Source organism: Emydura macquarii, unplaced genomic scaffold (genome assembly GCF_026122565.2).
Source record: "Emydura macquarii macquarii isolate MOO-44397 ecotype Brisbane River unplaced genomic scaffold, CSIRO-AGI_Emac_v2 contig_2422, whole genome shotgun sequence".
NCBI classification, from domain to species: domain Eukaryota; kingdom Metazoa; phylum Chordata; order Testudines; family Chelidae; genus Emydura; species Emydura macquarii.
In genome coordinates, this window is record NW_027132559.1 from 36,816,047 (window position 1) to 36,836,038 (window position 19,992).

Genomic DNA, 19,992 nt, shown 5'->3' on the forward strand with positions numbered 1-19,992 from the left:
CAGGACTGGTCATGCCTTAGTAGTTTATTTTTCAGTTTATCCACCCAGGCATTTATGCCACACAGTCATCACCATGGTATCCAAGAGCCACGATGGCTCTGGGTCCCCAGACAGTATACATTTAAAAGCACCTCGCAAGCCAACAGAGCCGGTGCTAGGCTTAAGTAGACTAAGCCATTGCTTAGAGCCCTGAGCCACTCTAGGAGGCCCCCTATTTGCTTTTTAGTATGTGTGGTGGGGGAGGCCCAAAAATATTCTTGCTTAGGGCCTCCCTGGAGCTAGCACCGCCTCTACAGACCAATGCAGTAACCTGCCATGGAGCAGGGATTCCTTCCCCAGCATTCCATTAGTTTTAAACAAGACAATTTAAATGGTGGTGGTCCTGCTCCCACTGATGTTCCAGGGGGCGCTATTGGGTGCTCCATACTGCTCGGGACAGTCCCCTTGGTACTGATTAAAGACTTATCCATTTTTATGTGACAAGCCACTACCGCATATAGGAGTCAATCATCACGTCATGATGGGTATTTAGAAATTATGAAGCAGTTGAGCATCTACATCCACTAGGGAAAGGTCACAGAAGGGCTTTGTCATGACAGCACAGTAAACGTGGGCCCCCTTTTTGTGAGTGCCCTCTGCTCCTTTGGGTCCAAGGAAGTGGATGGTATTCAGTGCCTCACAGCATCCTGGCCTGTGTGAGGAGCAGCACGTGAGGAGGGGAGAGACAGAGAAGGCACAGGAATGGATGAGAACTCTTGAAGCCAGAGAAGAACACACCCCCTTCACATCAGCACTGGGCGTGTACCTGACGTCCTCTCTAATCCAGCAGTTTCTCTTGTCTGGGTGCAACCTTTTTTGTTCTCTCTAATTGTCACGCTAGCTCTACTCTAAATAAGGCAAAACAGAAAGGAGGAGAGGGCCCATTATTCAAATATAGGCATTTTTATAGGACATCCAGATCCCCCATTTGGACCTTCAGCACTTCATCATCAATATATCTGAACACTGCAGCCCTGATTTTGTCCTCACAACACCCCTGTGAGTGAGGGAGGGATATATTATTTCCCCATTTTGCAGATGGGGAGCTGAGGTACAGGATAGATTAAGTGACTTGTGCAAGGTTACACAGGACATCTGTGGCCTACCCAGAAATCAAACCCTGTCTCTCATGAGACCATCCTTAGCTATGAGACCATCCTTCCTATGCACAACAAACTGGCTTTGTGCCGATCTGGACATCCAAACATCATATTTAAATGGCTTGTCTGTGTTTGAAATTGAGACCTGCAGCTTTATCACAATTTGCAAAGACATATGCAAGTAACTCCTGCAATCATCAAGGGAATATACTGGTTCTTTTTTAGAACACAAGCACTTTCAATCATTTTATTTCTTCCTTCCTGCTCATCTGTTCTGCTGCTACCCTTAAGTTAATAAAAACTAACGAGCTAGCAATCAGAGCCAAAATTCTGAACTTTTCACCGCCACCTCAAACATCTGCATAGGTGTTTCTCTCTTCATCTGGTTCCCTTTTTAATGCAATGCTGAATGGATGTAGGCTAGCAAGCATTTTGTTAGCAAAACAGCAGCTTAACACTGGGGGAAGGCAGGTGATCTGGTGTCCCAATTCTATGGGGGAAGTTTTTGGCTGCTTTGCTATTCAAGGAAAGCCCAGTATAAAGTTTTTCAGGAGTATTTTCAATACAAACTCACTCCAGTACAAACCAATTCCTTCCATTACTTTTTAATACTAGGTATAACATGGTATTATATTCATTATTGATAAACACCAGCATGCTAGGGGCTTTGCAGACAGGTAAGAAGGCATGGTCTAGGCTTCATTGAGTTTACAATCCATGGCCCTGATCTTGCAAAGAACCATGTGGGTGTAAGGAATCCTGCTCCCATTGAATTTTAGTCCCATTGGAGACTTCAGTGGCAGCAGGATTGGGCCCTCAGAAGCTAAAATTTTAGGTTTACAACTTATGAATCCATTCCTGACAATCAAGCCCAGTTTGCGACAGACACATTCTGCCATAGCTTGGACAGACAGTCTGCCGCATCTGATAAGTGGAATGTAACTGCTCTTATAGACATTGTTGATGCTTTGTTTTGCAATCACCCCGAGAGTATTTTCAAATGACTTCTTCACTCCATCATTCACTGTCGCCAATTAGCCTGACCGACAGATAAAGTTCCCATATGCACTGAGTCAATACTACATAGCTTTAAATACCTTTACAGAGCATTTTTATGTTGTTTCCTTTGCCTGTCTTGTGTCCATTTTCCAATAGCCATTATTTTTGTAGCTCAGATGCTTTTGTTCAAACTTTTCATACGTTCACAGATTTTGACTATTCTAGACAAGTAACAAAATGTGCATCTATTTAAAAAAAAAAAAAAACCACAGGAGTTAAACACTCCCCAGATCCTTGATTTTAGGTAATATAGCTCAAGAAAGGCTGAACGGGACCTTTTAATCCAGAAGACCTGTATGCTATAACTTATTGCTCCAATAAAAAAAATAGCATTATCCACCTGGACTGTTTTAAAATATTACACCTATTGAGTTAAACGCTTCAATACATTAAAACTTGCAATTTAAGTTTCACTAATATTTAACATGCTTTCATCTAAATACTTTTTTTTTTTTTGGTGACTTCTTCCTTCAAAGAGTGTAACCATTGACAACCAGGCTTTCGTTCATCCTGTTGAGTTTCAGTGCGTAGGTTCAGGAAGGAAAATTTTCCAGGCAGTGATGTCTCAAATTTATCGTCTAATTAATCCATTAGTATTAATAGCAAACAGTTGCTAGTCTTTCAGTGCATTTTTTCTGCATGTGCCTTCTCTCTGTGGTAAAGCCATTGTTTAAACTGAAGCAATTAAATCCTATGGGTTTGTAAAAAGTCAGTGGTTGTTCCTCTTTTATTAATTATTTGTGTAGTGCAGTGATGCCTAAAAGCCAAATCCCAGACCAGGGTCCCATTGTGTTACATGCTCTACAAACATAGTAAGAGACGCAGCTGTCCCTAGAAATTTACAGTCCAAGAAAACTGAAACAAAACTCTCACATTGATGAACCTGGACTAGAATCTTCATAATTCTGTGCCAAAAAAAGACAGGACAGAGAGTCCCAGTCACACAGTTTAAGACCAGAAAGGACCATCAAATCATCTCTGACCTCCTGTATACCACTAACCACTACCTGGCCACCCCCCACATCAAGCCCAGCAACCAGGTATCACACCCCTCATTGTGTGCCACAAGCAGAGAACAGGAGGAATTGATCTGCACCAACGTCAACGGCCCCTGACATAGCAGCAAATTGATTTGGTGAGATATACTCAGATGATCATAGCATGTGAACCATGATGCAGAAGAAGGTTAAAAAAAAACAACAAACAAACAAAAACAAACAAACAAACAAAAAACCCAAGGTCCCTGCTAATATGACCTGGAGAGAAATTCCTTCCTGACCTTAAATTAGTTCAAGAGACCTTTTCTTGCTGAATGAAGTCATAGATGGGATAATTACAAGTGGGTGATATACATGGGTGGAAGGTATAAAGGGCTTGGGGAGAGGGAGGAGCAGGTGGCGGGGCCATGTTCCAAGTTCCAGTGGCTCCCCCTCCACCTAACCTTCCCAGAGGCAGGAGTCATGTGTCACCCATGGCGATATCACACACAGTCAGTCCATTACACTGCCACTATTCTGTTTTGGTTACAGCTCTTCTGAGCCGGATGGCATTCCTGGATATCCCTCCAGACCCTCTTTTTTCCAATAGAATGTGCTTGAGGACAGAGCAAATCAGGCTTCTTATCTCCATTTATAAACACTCCAAAGCGTGTGATTTTTTTAAAACAAGAGTTATGGCAGGATTTAAGTAATAATAACTAAGAAGAAGATCCACATGAAGCATAAAATAATTGCACAAATTTCATACAACTGCCAACTAATTACAAAAATGTTTAAGACTCTCTCCTCCAGTACTTGCATAACTGTGTAGGTTATTACAGTATTGCCAACCCTACTGTGTTCAAAAATCAGTCAACCACACACCAAAATCAGATTTGAAATCTAATTGTTAAGCCAATACTACAGTAAGGGTTCTTTTGATTTGCCTTCTGGTTAGGATTTACATTTTCAAACTTTTCTCCACAACTCACAAGGACTAGAAATGTAGGGGAAACTACAAAAAGAGCTGGCCAAGATGTTGTCTGCCTCCTCCACCAAAGGCATACAGCCTCCAGTCGTCACAGTGGTATGAAGCCTCCAGGTCCTGTTTGGCTTCACACACAGCTTGGGGTGAGAGGGAAGGCAGCAGAATCCAAACTGAAGGGGATCTCAGAGGGAATCTATTGAGGCATTGGTTGAAAATGGCATGTTCAAGGAGTTTACAGATGATGGGAAACGAGAGAGGAGAAGGTGGATGGGAAGGAAGATTATTTTTGTAAAAATAGGGGGCATTGTTGTGCTGAAAGGTGGAGGGAAGGGGCTGACTGAAGGAGGAGGGCAGAACAAGAGTAATGGAAATCATTAACCAGAAGTAAATATGTCTATGTTGATGCCAAGTCATTTAGCTTAGTTAGGAGAAAAAAAAAATCTTTTCATACTAATTACTAGGGACAATTCTTGAAATGCAACAGCTTGTTTTAGGGAGCATATGGTAGGGAGTGCTAGGCAAATGCAGCAGACAATGTGTTACTAAAAGAAGAAGAATGTCTCTTTTACATAAGGAGCCATATGTAGTCCAAATTTATCCACTCTGTCTCATCAAAATGGATATTTTAAACCATTAATATGCTGTCTCTATAATTACTCACTAAGGTGTGTACATTCCGTTCTTTCAGAGATATTTTACGTGGTAGCCAGATCAAAAATGCATAGAAAAGCTACAGATTAAACAGGCGTGTGCTTTGAGAAGTGATGGGCTAACCTGAAATGCTTTGCTGTTTCGGTCAAGAAGGCATTGGGAAGCTTATCCTGAACTCTTGAATCACTGAAGCTGCTTCTTCCTCATTATCCTATTGCAGCCTTCCTCAAGCTCCCTTTGAATAGGCCCTCACATCTTTAATCCACTTATGGAGTCATTACTTTTTTTGGCACTAGAATTTGCAGCGTGAATGTCCAGACTATCTACTGTTTCATTGCCACCTTTTAATTTCATTGAATAATCCCTTGCTCTTGTCTATAGAAAGTGGTTAAAGTCTTAGCTGCATGTTCACTTCTGTTATGAAGAAGAGTGGAATTTTCAAGCGAAGTGTCAGTCTAGGATGTTACCAATGTGACTCAAAGGGCCATTCAGATGGACTGTATTGGTGTAAAGTCTTGGTATGATAGTACTATGGTAAAAGAGGATACATGAAACACTCCAGCAGACAGAAGAGCAGGGATGCAGGAAATGAGGAGGTAAGAGGGGCCAATGATGTGTGGCAATAAAATAACTTGCATCCCCTTCAGCAGAACCATGGAGGGCACAGAGATGGTAACTCTGGACCGAACCTTGTAAATCCTCACCACGTACAGGCCTTCCCTTGGATTGTGGATAATTCCATTCTGTGAAGGACAATCACTTTGGATGAAGTAGCTGCAGTTCCACTTGAAACATAGCTAATACAGTCACCTCCCCTGACTTCCTCCCAAAACTGTGCTGCAGTTATTCATGGGAGACTCAGACACTATGATGCAGCTATTGGATTTACAGATTGAAGCTCCATGGAAAAGAAACTAGATAGCCACTGTTTGTGGTGAAAAGAGAGGACTATCCTTACTGCACTGAGTGTGGCGTGAAAAGTTCTGGTGGAACTGCCCAGAAATTCATGACAGTGAAAGGTGAAACATGTCTAAACAACAGAGTTACAGCAACACATGTCTGTTTTCAAGGAGAACTTGAACAGCATGAAAGACATCACTGTACAAGTAGTCATGAAGTTGGGCAGCCAGCCCAAATACTGCAAGGCAAAGATAGTACCATATTGCCAAAGCTTGAAATGGATTTAGAACTAGTCATGGCAGGAATTCTATCACGTGTTGTATACTGTGAATGGGCAAATAATTGCTGTCGTGTTTAAAGAAGGATAGCGCTATTAGGATTTGAAATACCCACAAAGTAACGGTAAATCCAGTGTAAAATAAAGAACGATATCTACGTCCCTGTGTTGAAGAGCGCTTCGATTCTAGAGCAGCAGATCACCAGGTCTTTATCCCTCTAAAGGTCAAAGGGACCCCTTTATCTGAATATGGACACCCAACTGTGTTAATGCTACCACTTAGTTATTACCTCTTTATATCTTGAGACTGCTGTGTTTGCTCTTCCTTCACCGCTGTGATGATTCTTTTGGTTGTACTATCCAGAAATTGTGTGAAATATTGTCATTGTAGTTTGCCAAAACAGCAACTAAATACCCAATAGCTAGTAAATGACAATAGACCTTACCTTGCATCTCACAAATTCACAACTTTTATGAAGGTGAATGGCATGCATTATACCAAATCAGCACTGTAACATCTGTCCACCCTTGCCTTAGCACAGATTGATTCAACAAACCCTTATGTTCTTCACAAAGATCATAATTTCATACATATCTAGAACAGTGTTTCTCAGTTAAATTTGGCCACGGAACCCTTTTGAACTCGATAAATAATTGCAGAACCCCCCCCCCAAACTCTTAACAGTATTTTTACATATGGGGCCAAAAAAAAAGTTGAAATAAGCAAATTATATACAAACAACTAGGTCAGCGTTTCTCAATTAAATTTCCCCGTGGAACCCTTTAGGCTCCGCGGAGAAGTTACACTCATACTCAATACCCTCCGCCAAAAAATCCGGGACATCTTCCCTTTTCCGGCAGCGCGATGTCACTTTCTCGCAGAACCCTAACAGAGTTCCCGCGGAACCCCAATTGAGAAACACTGATCTAGAAAATATCCAAATATATAGCTCACACCACTACAAACAAAAAAACATCTAAATCACTCCCGCATCGGTGTTTTTCTCTTACCCACCCTGTCTCGTCTTTCACTCCTTTCCTTACCAAGCTCAATCCCCAAAGCATCTGTTTTGTACGTTCCCATGGTAATTTTTATTCTGAGGAAACCTGGCACTTTCCACTCATACCCGATTTTCCTAACCAAACTTATGGGGAACTAAAAACAGGGCTTGAAACTGAGCCTTGACTGCAGATTTGTTGGATAGCACTTAGATGCCACAGTGACATGTACCTTTGAACTTTAACTATGAAGCCTTTATTCCCCACTCACTTGTTGCTAATTAAAACTAACTTCTTGACTGCTGGAAGCCAGAGCCTCAGGTGGCTGCTGTCCATTGCAATCCCAGCAGTTGTTACATGGTTACTTTCCTGTCTGATTATCTAAGATATTTTAAAGTAGGTTTTTTAAAACCCATGTTTGTCACGTAAAGCACGGAGTTAATCCACCCTATCAAAGCTGCACTCATTTTTTAAAAAGATAAATAAATCAGTAATCATGATAACTAAATTATTCATCGTGACTTCAGATCAGTCTGCTACTTAGAAAATAAACATTTTAGTTTTGCCTTGACATGTGTTTTCTAGAAGTGCATTGCTTAACACCCAGCTATAAGTCTGCATAAAACCAAAGGAACAAAAATCCATAGGCAAATGTTGCAGTTAAATGTCTGCTCCAGCACTTAAAGCTGAAATACTTGTCTGCAGAATTCACTTTTTATTGGTGTGAGTTAGGTTCCAACCAGTGTCTCAATTTTTCATTGGCATTTATCCTTCAGCAGCAAAGCCGCAGTGTATAAATCCTTTGGACCAGCTCCACAAATCCTTAATCAAGAAAGCCTCTTGCTGAAGGTAACAGGTGTTTTGACTAAGTGAAAACATCAGGAACAGGTTAATTGACATTATTGCTTAAATAAAGTAGTGCCATGAAAGAAGTAATTCAAAAGGTCCCCTACCCAGCAAAGACAGGCTTGCATCACCAATCTCTCCTCTTAAGCCAAATGTGCCTAGTGAGAATACTCTATTAGAATTCTGTCCTCTTCAGGCTTTCAAACATAATGTCCTAAGCCAATATAAAGGACCTTCTCCCAGTCTCTGTGGACAACAAACCAAGTATGTTCAATCAGGATTGCTAAGAGAAGTCCTGGTCTCCCACCTGTGCTCTGTTTTTTCCTGCCCAATCCCTCTGACCCTTTTTTCCCCTCACCTTTCCCACCCCCCAGTCATCTGTTCAATTTAAAATTTTACATTTGTTTTTTAAAAGCCAATATATACTCTAGGTACAGGAGGGAACAGACTGTAGATTACAAGGAGCACTTCAGACATAAAGCTGGTAACAATGCAGCATGGAGAAGTTCCAATACTGTACTCATTCTGGTGCAAATCACCTCCTAAAGGTATCAAAAGAAAATCTGCATGGGACCTGGGAATTAGTCCCTCATCTTAGTGGCCGTATTGTTACTCACATAAGGTACCCCCACCCTTTCCCAATCCATAGGGCTCCAGGGGAAAGGCACCTACCCTTACCCAATTCACACTCTAGAGCTCAGGGTCACCCATTCCCAGTCCATAGGGCTCCAGGTGTAACCTGATTAATTGAAGTATCCACCCTTTCCCAATTCATAGGTGTAATTCTCTGTGGGTTTGCAGGATCTTTATCCAGTGAAGAAGCCTTACACAGTAATATCCTTATTCTCTATTTATTAACTATGAAAACAGAATACACTAAGCATACAATGCTCACCACTCCCAATAAAGCAAATTTCTCCTGGTGGCCAATCAGGATTAGATCTGGGGACTCCAGCTTCTGCACAGTATGGTTGGCAGAGTGTTGAAGTCTGGCAGCTCTGATCTTCTTGGGCTGTGTCCTGGCATTAGGTTCCAAAGAACTTCCTTTTGGACCTCACTTTATATAGTGAAACTTGAATCCTACTTAGTTGTACCTTAACCAATCATTTTAAACTAAAGTACTACAAAACACCAATCATAGCCCATTACGAAACAGTTCTTTAATCAATCATATCCCTCCACCTTAATTGAGTAAAATAGTGCACACTTAGTTATGCAACAGAGAGACAAAATCAAAGAACCAGACAGAAATCTTTCAGATAAACAATAGAGAATTGGGTACCATAAAGGCAAAACAATAAGAAGTGTAGATTTTACAACCACAACTGTTGATAAGTGATTTCTTTTCAGACAGAATGCTATCAAACAAAGTTTTCTTTAAGTATCTTAAGATCTGTTTCTTTATCTGGTGGTGATGGTGGGTACTATTAAGGCTGAAGCACCTTCTCAACAGCCTGATATTACATTGCTTTGAAGTAATTTCAGGAATGTGAAGATGTGACTAACTGCTACTTAGCTTATGGCTGCTGTCTCCTCTAATATGGCTGCTACTGCTTAGCCCAAGTAGCAAACCAAAGCTCAGCCAAAACCAAGGCCTCTGACCTTACAGTATGTGCAAAATACTTTGTGAATGTAAAGGACTAATAAAAACATGACTTATTCTCTACTCCAGGCAATTGGTGTTGGTGCTGTAAGTAACACATCCTTATTTATTATTTGTAATAGCGCATAGGAACCCCATCATGGATTCCAGGACCCCATTGTGAAAGATGCTGTACTAACACAGAGCTAGAAGACAGTCCCTGCCCCATGAGCTTACAATCTAAATCAACAAGCCAAATAAAATGAGCATTGCTCAAAAGAGCACTAGATTGCTTTTAAAATACAAGTTTTAAAAATCCTAACTTATTTGCCAAGTAGCTGTAAAGATTATAAACAAATGCAATTTTTAATTGATTTTTGAAATCATTTCCTATTTTCCTGGATTTGACAGAAAATTGGTTCTTTTCTCTCCTGTAGGATTTAGTGCCCTGACAGCCCCTAAGGCAGTATTTCTTACAAGGTATTTGTGAAAGCAGGAACTGTTGCAGAAAAAACCCCAGAAAACTGCAGTCAGGTCTTGACAGGTAATAAAAACATTCACATTTAAAGTTATGTCATTTTAAGTCTACCTACATATGAGAGTATGTCATCTTCCTCAGAACAAGAAATGGAAAACTTAACTTGAGCTAAGAATACTTACAAGGCAGAAGAGACAGAGATGCAACAAGGAATAGGCAGCTACAAAATGGTGGGGCCACACAGCTGCTTCCCTCTTCCTTGTAATCTCCCATTCCCACCTCCAAAAGGGTATCATGGGAAAAAGTCCATTCAGAAGGATGTCCCTACAGTAAAAAGGGTAAATAAGAACAACATGGTCACAAAAAAAGGTGGTTCTGGGGAAAGAGTAGTGCGTCTGTATAGCACCACTCTATCATGCTAGGTATTCAGTTCATTAATGATTTAAAGGGGATTTTGTTTGTTTGGTTTTTAATTAGGCTAAATCCCCTTCCATTCCAACACTTGTCTAAATAACCTCTATGCTAATAATTTCTTCATGATCCATGGAACAAAGGAGTTACTCTGGATTTATAGAGATTTACCTATTAAATCCCAGGGGTGGGCAGGCACAAGCCCACCTGCATCTGAGAGCCCTCCCCCAGCCTCAGGGGAGGAGCTACTAGGACCAAGGTTCAAATGAAAGTGGAAAACAATACATGATAAAACAGGAATGGCCATGAGTGCTATAGGTTCAAAATCAGGGAGAGATCTGTGACAGCACCTATTGGATTCCAGGACATGCACCCGCGCACAGATAAAGGCTCCTCCCTCAGCCTAAAGGGAGGAGTTACTAAACCCAGGATTCAAATAATTGCAGGGGACAACAAATGAGAAAAACAAGAATGAGTGTGAGGGTCACAAGGTCATAAGTAGGAAAGTGAAAAGTAACATCAAACACAGAACCTCAGATAGAAGAATTTGACTCATGGATGTAATGTAGTGTAGACAGTTCCCTAATTTCATTTTGCATACTTATTGAATGTCAATTTATTGTGGGTTATGTTACTTTACCTTCTATACACACTTAAACTCATTTTCTAAACCAATTTGAATATGATGTGTGTATCAAACAACTGTTTACATCACCACTGAATGTTGACCTTAATTTGTCTGGTTATAAGGGGAAGAAATGAAAAAAATTCACATAATTAACTTTCTTCTAGTTTTAAAATTGGGATCTCTATTAATGTCTCTTATTTTCATATCAATGTGATCACAAAATTGGATATAAAGTAAATGCTTTTATAAGTAAATGTATCTAGTTCTGATAGAATCTAATTCATTAAATTCACACACTTTGCTTAGCATTTTTATGAAAACATATGAAAAATGAATGAATGTTCAAACTGGTTTACATCACTTCTAAGTGGTTAATTATAGAATCATTTTTCTATGGCTGAAATAGAAAAAGTCTCTTCAGAGACATGTTTAATCATTTGAATCCAGTACTGCTGTGTTTATTCATTCCTTTTTAGTCCATTAGATTGTAAATTAGATTTGATTCGCTTGCTCTGATTGGCTTAATTGTACCAGTTATAGCTGAAGTACAAATAAAAGTGTAATAAATTGAGCAGATGTTGAACCTACCCTACTAAGATCTTTAATAGTCAGTTCTAACTACAATTTACATTCAGCAATTTAACAAGACCCTGAGGAAGTGTATTTGATTTTTAAAACAAGCTGTTTATTTCTGTGCTGTAGAAACAAGATTATTGTGTCATGTTTTTAAACAGTTTTTTTTTAAGCACTGAAAGGGCTAGTTCCTGCCCTCTGCCTGGCTGTGCTGGATTATGCTATATATAAATAGCCTCTTCTCTGGGCAAGGAGTAGGGCAGAATTCCTTCATAATATTCAAAGGAACACTACTCTTGCTGGCGCACATGGCAGTCTGTGCACCAACATGGTGTCTGAGTTAGGGGGCATGCATGTCCTTTTCTTCCCCCAGCTACCTCGCATGTAAGCTGCAATCAGTACCTAACACTATGCCCCAGCTCAGAGTACAGCTTTACTCTACCCCCTCTGGTCCTGTCTGTGACATCCTACAACTGCCTGCTGGATTTCTATAGCAGAAGATGAACTGGTTTCTCTGCTTTTCCTCACTACTGGATGGTGGCCTTTAAACACACTTCTTGAAGTAAGTCCTGGGCACGCACAAGGTAACCTTATCAGTTACATCTAAAGTAAAAGTGATAAATTTTTTAAAGACCACCATCATAGAAATATTTCATTTGCACATGGGAAAATACAGTGCCAAATAGTGTCTTAGTCAGGTTGGCCTTTCAAATGTGATCGAGAGACCATCTGCAGCTATACAACTAGCAAGAGAAATATGCATTAACAAACCAGTTCATGTTGAAGCTCGTTATGCCCCAAGAAACCCGCACCAAGATATAAAGTAGCTCATTAACATAGAAAAATGCCACTGTTATTCTAATTATGAGAAGGGGTGGAAGGAATCCTATTTAAGTGTGAAATTACTGTGAAGCCCTGGATTGATCTCCCCTTTTAATCAGTCTCTTGAGACCTCTAGCTAGAAAGAAGAGTATCAGGTCACTGTAGTGAGTGTCAGCATGGAACTATTATGTACCAGAATTATCATATTGAAGGATTTCCACTCTTCATTTTAAAACTGGATTACAAGTCATAGATGGCCTCCATTGGTTGCTTTTTGACAGCTGCTCTAGTGAAGTAAGTCTGCTCTCCCTTTACAAGAACTTGGAGAATACTGGGGTAAGTGGAGTATTGACAAATACTTTCTGGAATAAAAATCAGATTCCTATCAGAAAGCAAAAGTCTCATAGGTATTCATGCAGCTGTATGTCAAACAAAGGTTGGTACCAGAGGGCTTTTGATATTTCTTGAATTTCCCCTTTCTTATGAGGTCCTCACTCGTCCAATTGGGTAGTAGAAACAATACCATATGATTAAGGTGACCAATTGCTGCTAAAACAATTTTCTAGGAAACCATAAGCTGAAATATGTTTGAACAATTTTGAATATCAGACAAAACTGTCAATTTCAAATGGAAAAAAGGGCTAATCTGCAAATAAATTATTTATTCTGAGTAAATTGCTCAATTCTGCTCTGTACCTGAATTAGCAAGCAGGAATCCTAGATTGATCCCTAAATACCAGATCAAAACTCATCAGTCTCCAAGATTAGTTTGATATAATCAGTGGCGTTGAGCCCACTTTCCTCAGGATGGAATTTGGTATCATTGGCCTGAATCTGATCTCAGTTTATTCCAGTTTTCTCATTTAAACCAGTGTGAGATCAGAATCAGGCCACAAATTTCATTTTTAAATGTCCTTATGTGGGTTACTAATGCTACCACTTTTGATCATTATAAAGGAAATATTTTTAAAAGTATTTTTTGCTATTTACATTATTTATTTTGCATTTGATTTAGTTTGGCCATGAAAATTAGACTGGTGAATTTCAATATACTTATATTCTTCCTCTCTGATAGCATAATACTAGCATAATACTCTTCAGTAGAGCTGGTTCAAAATTGGATTTTATTTTTCACAAAAAAATTAACTGAAAATGAAACCTTTTTGGTAGTGTCAACATTTTCATAGACTTTTGTTTTGAAACATTTAGACAAAAATGAAAATTCTCACAAAAATTTCTACTTAATTAAAAGAGCTTTTTTGTGTATGTATCAAAAGTGTTTCAATGAGCTCTCCCCTTTAGTTTAGGTTTTTCAGGATTACAGGGAAATGTTTATATTTTAAAAAGTCCTGTTGTCTTGAAGGAAAATATGAAATCATGTTAATATTTCCAATTGCATTAGTTTGTTGTAAAGCCCTTTTATGAAAATAAAATCTGTTCTTTGGGCATAAAACTTCTTAATAGTGTCTTTAAATCTGCCAATTAAAATTTATAAACTTGATTCTCAGATTCAATTCTTGCTATGTACAGTGTCACTTTAAAAAGAAAGAGTCCTTTATTAAAACAAGATTCTTACACCAGGGGAGCAATATGGAAAGCTGTGATCAGAGATGACAGTTGGTTTACTCTTACCATTTGATAGCAAAACTTCAGTGCCATCTGTGGGAAGCCACACTGGCAAATGTGTCATCACATCTAATAATGAAAAGAAGAAACAGACAGAACGTGCTGTAGAAACAGACTGCTTTAATTACCTCTTACATAATACTCTCAAAATTCACAGAGAAAGGACTGTGCAGGCATGTTGCTTATGCAAATGAGAATGCCATTACTTGGCAAAACAGCTTTTGACCTTGTGAATTAAGCTTGCTCAATAAAGACCCTCCAAACAATAAATCCACTGACAATAAACTTTGTTAACACATAGTTAAGGTTGCCCAATGGTATCTCATGCCTATCTGAAATGCTTAGTTCATCAAAACTCAAACTGCTGACAACCAGGAAATACAGAGTTACTGTAAATGCCAGCAGAACCTTAACTCTGCCCTCCAGTGCTGGCAAAGGCCACTGTATGCACTCCAGTTGTGTCCACTGAATTAGATGTAGATGTATTGAATGGTATTGAAAGCTGAGGAAGCTTGGCAGAGCTGTGACTGTGATATGAGTTGGTCTGGGGGATATCCTGCCCTTCAGGGATGTGGGGGTCTAAGTGCCTCTGCCTGCCCCTCACCCTATGTGTGTGATGAAAAGAAATAGGTACATGTGTAACCTTGGGGATGAAGTTTGTCTAATTTGAGTGCTGAGTTGTGCAGCATGTGTCAATAGTGGTGCCCAGGACTCTTCTTTCCATGAGGACTGTCAGCAGTGAGATGGGATATGAGAGTGGTGTGTGGGTGCTGAGATGCATAAATGAAAGTGTTGTGTTTGATGGAACCTGTGCGTATAGGTGGTTATAAAATATAGCAGGTATGGGCTAATTTTTGTGTTTGAGTATACAGGAAGTATAGGTAGCTCCGGTACAATGCACCAAAATACAAGTTTTGCCTTAGCAAAGAGAGGGCATTAGAATCTGTCCTATGGTTGTCATGTTCCCTATTCCCTTAGCGATGTGGACTATCTGCCAAGGCTGAGTGTGAGTGTATGTCACAGGCATGTTGGCTCCTTGGTCTAAAAGGGCAGAGTTAAGATTGTATTGGCCTGTACTTCAGCACTGTATTTCCTACTTTAGAAGTATAAGTCTGAATTTACCTTAATGTTATTTCCTGATTTTCAGAGGTCTGAGTTTTTCTGGACTCAACATTCTGGAAGGGTTCAAGAAATAAAGTTTTTTGTCAGTGAATTTCCTAGGTGTTTTTGTTTTAAACAGAGACAGACACTTTTTTGTAGGAATTAGAGTTCATTTAGACAGTTGTAATTATCACATAGGTTTGTGGCTGAGGCACTAGATGAAGGTGAGGGATGCTATGTGATTTCTAAGTGCTCTTCCTTCCTCCTGTATACTTTGTTATAGTGGAATAGTGATAATAGTTTTGCTTTGAACTGTTTGGAGGATAGAGTTCTGACAGGCCAGAGACAGAAATCACAGATGTGGTTTTTGGCCCAAAATCTTGATAGTTTTATTCCGTGTTGGTTACAATAACTTTAAGCATGTGAGAGAAAATGGCGTTTTTCTCTCTCTCCTTCTCTACTCCCTGTAACATATAGGCCGTGCCCACAGCCATTTCCAGCTAACTCTCCCTTTCCCCTCTCATTAAGCCATTATCATTTTAGAAGCCATTAGGGGTAAGTCTACACTTTGAGGTGGAGATGTAATTTCCAGCTCGAGGAGACATAGATCAGTCAGAGCTAGTGTGGGTAACATGCTAAAAATAAAAATGTAGCTGAAGTGGGGTGAACCACTGCCACCATCCACACTGTCACACTTCTATTGTTAGCATCCTAGCTCAATCAGAGCTAGCATGAGTATGTCTCCTTGAGCTGGAAATTACACCCTCCAGTATAAATATATCATACATAATAACAGCCATACTGCGTCAGACCATCCAGCCCAGTATCCTATCTTCTGACAGTGGGCAATGCCAGATGCTTCAGATGGAATGAACAAAACAGGCAATCATTGAGTAATCAATCCCTGTCATCCACTCCCAGTTTCTGGCAATCAAAGACTAGGGACACTCAGAGCATAGGGTTGCATCCCTGGCCATCGATGGACCTATCCTCCATGAACGTATCTAATTCTTTTTTGAACCCCGTTACAGTTTTGGCTTTCACAACATCCCTTGGCAACGAGCTCCACAGGTTAACTGTGCACTGTGTGAAGAAGTACTTCCTTTGTTTGTTTTAAACCTGCTGCCTATTAATTTCATTGGGTGATCCCTGGTTCTTGTGTTATGAGGCGGAATAGATAACACTTCCTTATTCACTTTCTCCATACAGTCACAATTTTATGAACCTCTATCATATTCCCTCTTAGTCATCACTTTTCCCCGCTGAAAAGTCCAAGTCTTTTTAATGTCTTCTTATATATCCTTAATTATTTTTATTCTTCTTTGTACCTCTTCCAATTCTAAAATATCTGACTAGAACTGCATGCAGTATTCGAAGTGTGGGCTTACCATGGATTTATATAGTGACATGATATTTTCTGTCTTATCTATCCTCTTCCTAATGGTTCTTAACATTCTGTTAATTTGTTTGACTGCCACTGCACATTGAGTAGATTTTTTCAGAGAACTATCCACAATAACTCCAAGATCTCTTTCTTGAGTGGTAACAGATAATTTAGACCCCAACATTTTGTATGTATAGTTAGAATTATGTTTTCCAATGTGCATTACTTCGCATTTATCAACAATGAATTTCATCTCCCATTTTGTTGCTCAGTCACCCAGTTTTGTGAGATCCCTTTGTAACACTTTGCAGTCTGTTTTGGACTTAAGTACCTTGAGAAGTTTTGTATCATCTGCAAATTTTGCCACCTCACTGCTTACCCTTTTCCAGAGGATGTAAAAAGATTTTTCTTGCTATCTGGTGCACTCTGTTGTTGTGTATCCATCACGGGCAGTAGATTACTAGAGGGTCGCACACTTTCTTGGTTAGAAGTATTTTTCTGCTCCCTTGCTGATGTTTAAAGGTCTTTCAGCAGGAGAGGGTGAACCAGACTGACAGCAACACTAAACATGGTAGGGCCACACACCTTGGTTTCGCTTTTTGATATAATGGCAAGTGTGTCTCAGACCTCAGCTCTGAGTCCTTAATTATTTTCTGTGTCCCTCTTTCCACTCAGTGGACTAGATCTACAGTTGGAGCAATCTATCTATGCTGATTTTGGCCAGCTATCTTCTGGTTCCAGTTTTGAAGCTAACATTTATTCCTATATCACTCCATGTTTGACAGATGTATTGGACAAACTGGAACTTCATGGTTCACATGACTAGAACTGAGATCCTTTAACTTATTTCTGATAATACAGCATCTCTTTGGAGTTTCCACTTTCTTCAAGACAGACTTTGATTCTACCACTCCTATACTAGTTGGGAAGTCAAATTGGAAATAAGTGGTGCTCCTCTCCAAGATTTTGTCTACAACCCATACTCCACCCAGAGGTGACACTATAATTATATATCATTCAGGAGATGTGATGATTTGCATATTAAAGACCTCCTTTCTTGCATGCTTTCCCACCTGCTGTGAAATAGCTGACAACACTGACATTTAAATAGTTGTCAGGCTTTAGAATTAACACCCTACTGAGACCTACAGAGGCAGTTCACACATGGTGATTATTTCAAGCAGATAGTTGCAAAATGCTAACACATCATTCTCAGCTTCCTGCCAACAATAGGATTTGCATTTACAATGCATGTGTGTAAATCAAGTTCAAAAGCCATAGCATGTCCTCTTGAGCCACCCATGTAATTTGAAAGGGGTCTGCCTGGGAACCCTCTTGCCTACTCTTGCTTCACATGCACATTTCAACCTCTCTGGCCAGAGAACATATGGCACATAGTGGCCTAGACACCCAAATTCTTCCTTTAATAGCATTTTCAGTATTGCTTCGCCAAATGAGCAGTGGGTGTCATGCACTAATGGAGGTAAATGTTCGCTGACCGAGCTCATTCGGGGGACAATTAGAGACATGGTTTGAGCCCCAGCTGTGCACAAAAAAAGTTGCAAGAAGCTGTTGATTTTGTAAAATGCTGGGCAGTGGGAAGGGGTAGAGAGTGTCCTGTATCTCTGGAATTCCTTTCTCAGATGACATCAAATGTGGGCCACCATCACTACCCAGCAGCCCATAAGACACCACAGATTTCAAAACAATCGGAGTCAGCATGCATATTTAGAGCATTTTGGGTACGTCTACATATTAGCCAGGGGTGTGAATGACAGCTTGTGCAGATGTATCTGCATTACCTGGACTCTAGCTAGCTAGCTAAAAATAAAAGCAAAGATGCTGTGGTGTGGGCTTCAGTGCAGGCTGCGCAAGCCTGCCTGATCCCCCCGGGTATGTACTGGCTTGTGCAGTTAGCACTGAAGCCTACAACGTGGCATCCTCACTTCTATTTTTAGTGGCCCAGTTAGAATAGAGCTAGCAAGGTAAGTCTATATGAACTGCCATTCACACCCCTGGCTGCAATGTAGATGTACCCTTAGAAGAGTCGACCTTTACACAGAAAGCTCTGCTCAACCTTAACTCCGGTGGAGCTGGTGCTCCCCTATAATCGTAATAATTCAGATTTAACCTTTGACTTTCCAAAACCAGAAATAAACCTAAGGCCAAACTGCACAGAATATCCAACCAGTCTCAGTTTACTCTGCCACCACCCTCTTCTTCAAATCCCTCCTCGAGACTCATTGCTACAATGCCCACAAAAAGTGAGTTAGTAGTAGTGTTACTGTTACCAATTGACAATCTTTTAGGATACATCTTCACTGCTGCAGCAGCAGGGATCAATGCAGCTGCGTCGAATGAGCACTCAGTCGATTGGAGAGCGCTCTCCGGTCGACTTCATTAATCCACCTCCCTGAAAGGAGTAAGGCTGTGTCGACAGGAGGGCGACTCCCGTCGATGCAGTGCAGTGAAGATACCACACTATGTAAACATAAGTACGTTGGCGGAAGATACGTCATGTAGCTTGTGTATCTCCGCCACTGATAGTGTAGACCAAGCCTAAGTCAGTCCCTTCTCTATGCATTGCTCAATGCCTCTTACCTTAATCTGCTTCTTAGAGCCAGATCATTCTCTCCTGTGGGAAAGCCTATGGGCATGGGGAGCTTCTGAGGAAGGAAATGTTCAAGGTCATCTCCTTGCAGAGATTCACCACATCCTCTTGTTGCAGAAGCAGGGTTTGTCTCCTTCATGGAAATGATTGCTGGGCTCACATCAAATCAGGATCTGTGGGAGGGCAGAGTCTTCTGCATGGTGCCCTTGTATCTTTCCACTACGACGGTTCTCAGTCAGGCCCTCTCCTGGTTTCACAGTAGCACAGCTTCACTGGAGCCATGGTTCCCAGGCAGCACCTCCTGATAAGCAGCCCCAGCTGCTGTCCTCTGGGACGGACTGAGTGGGAGATCATATAAAAAAAAGGATCATTCAGCCCAAGCCTGATGATTGGCCTTACTTATTATTTGAAAATAATGAGCACTCACAGCTTCCATCAACTTCACCTCTAAAAAACAGGCCACTTGCTTAGATGACTAATTATGGATTTAGATATCCAACTTTAGGTCTCAAAGAGAGAAAACGTTGACCTGCATGTTGATACAGAACACAAGTAAGGACAGCCAGCCAATCAAATTGTATTCTTTTGTACTGGGGAAGAAACAAAAGTATATTTGAGGTGTAGTAAATGCACCCTCTGGGTAAGTTCTAGCACCTAGACTGAAAGTCATAAAATTCATGTGTTGCCCAACTATTGCAGCACTATAAATGTGAGTAAACTATGAGTGACTTGCTGTCCTTGAATGGACAAAAGTTCCAGAGGGGTAGCCGTGTTAGTCTGCATACAGCAAAAACAACGAGAGTCCTGTAGCACTTTAAAGACTAAGAAATGTGTTAGTCTTTAAAGTGCTACAGGACTCTCATTGTTTTTGTTGAATGGACAAGTTATTGTTATTTGAAAGGAGGCTGAAGCTAAAAGAAAACAATGGGTAAAATTCAGC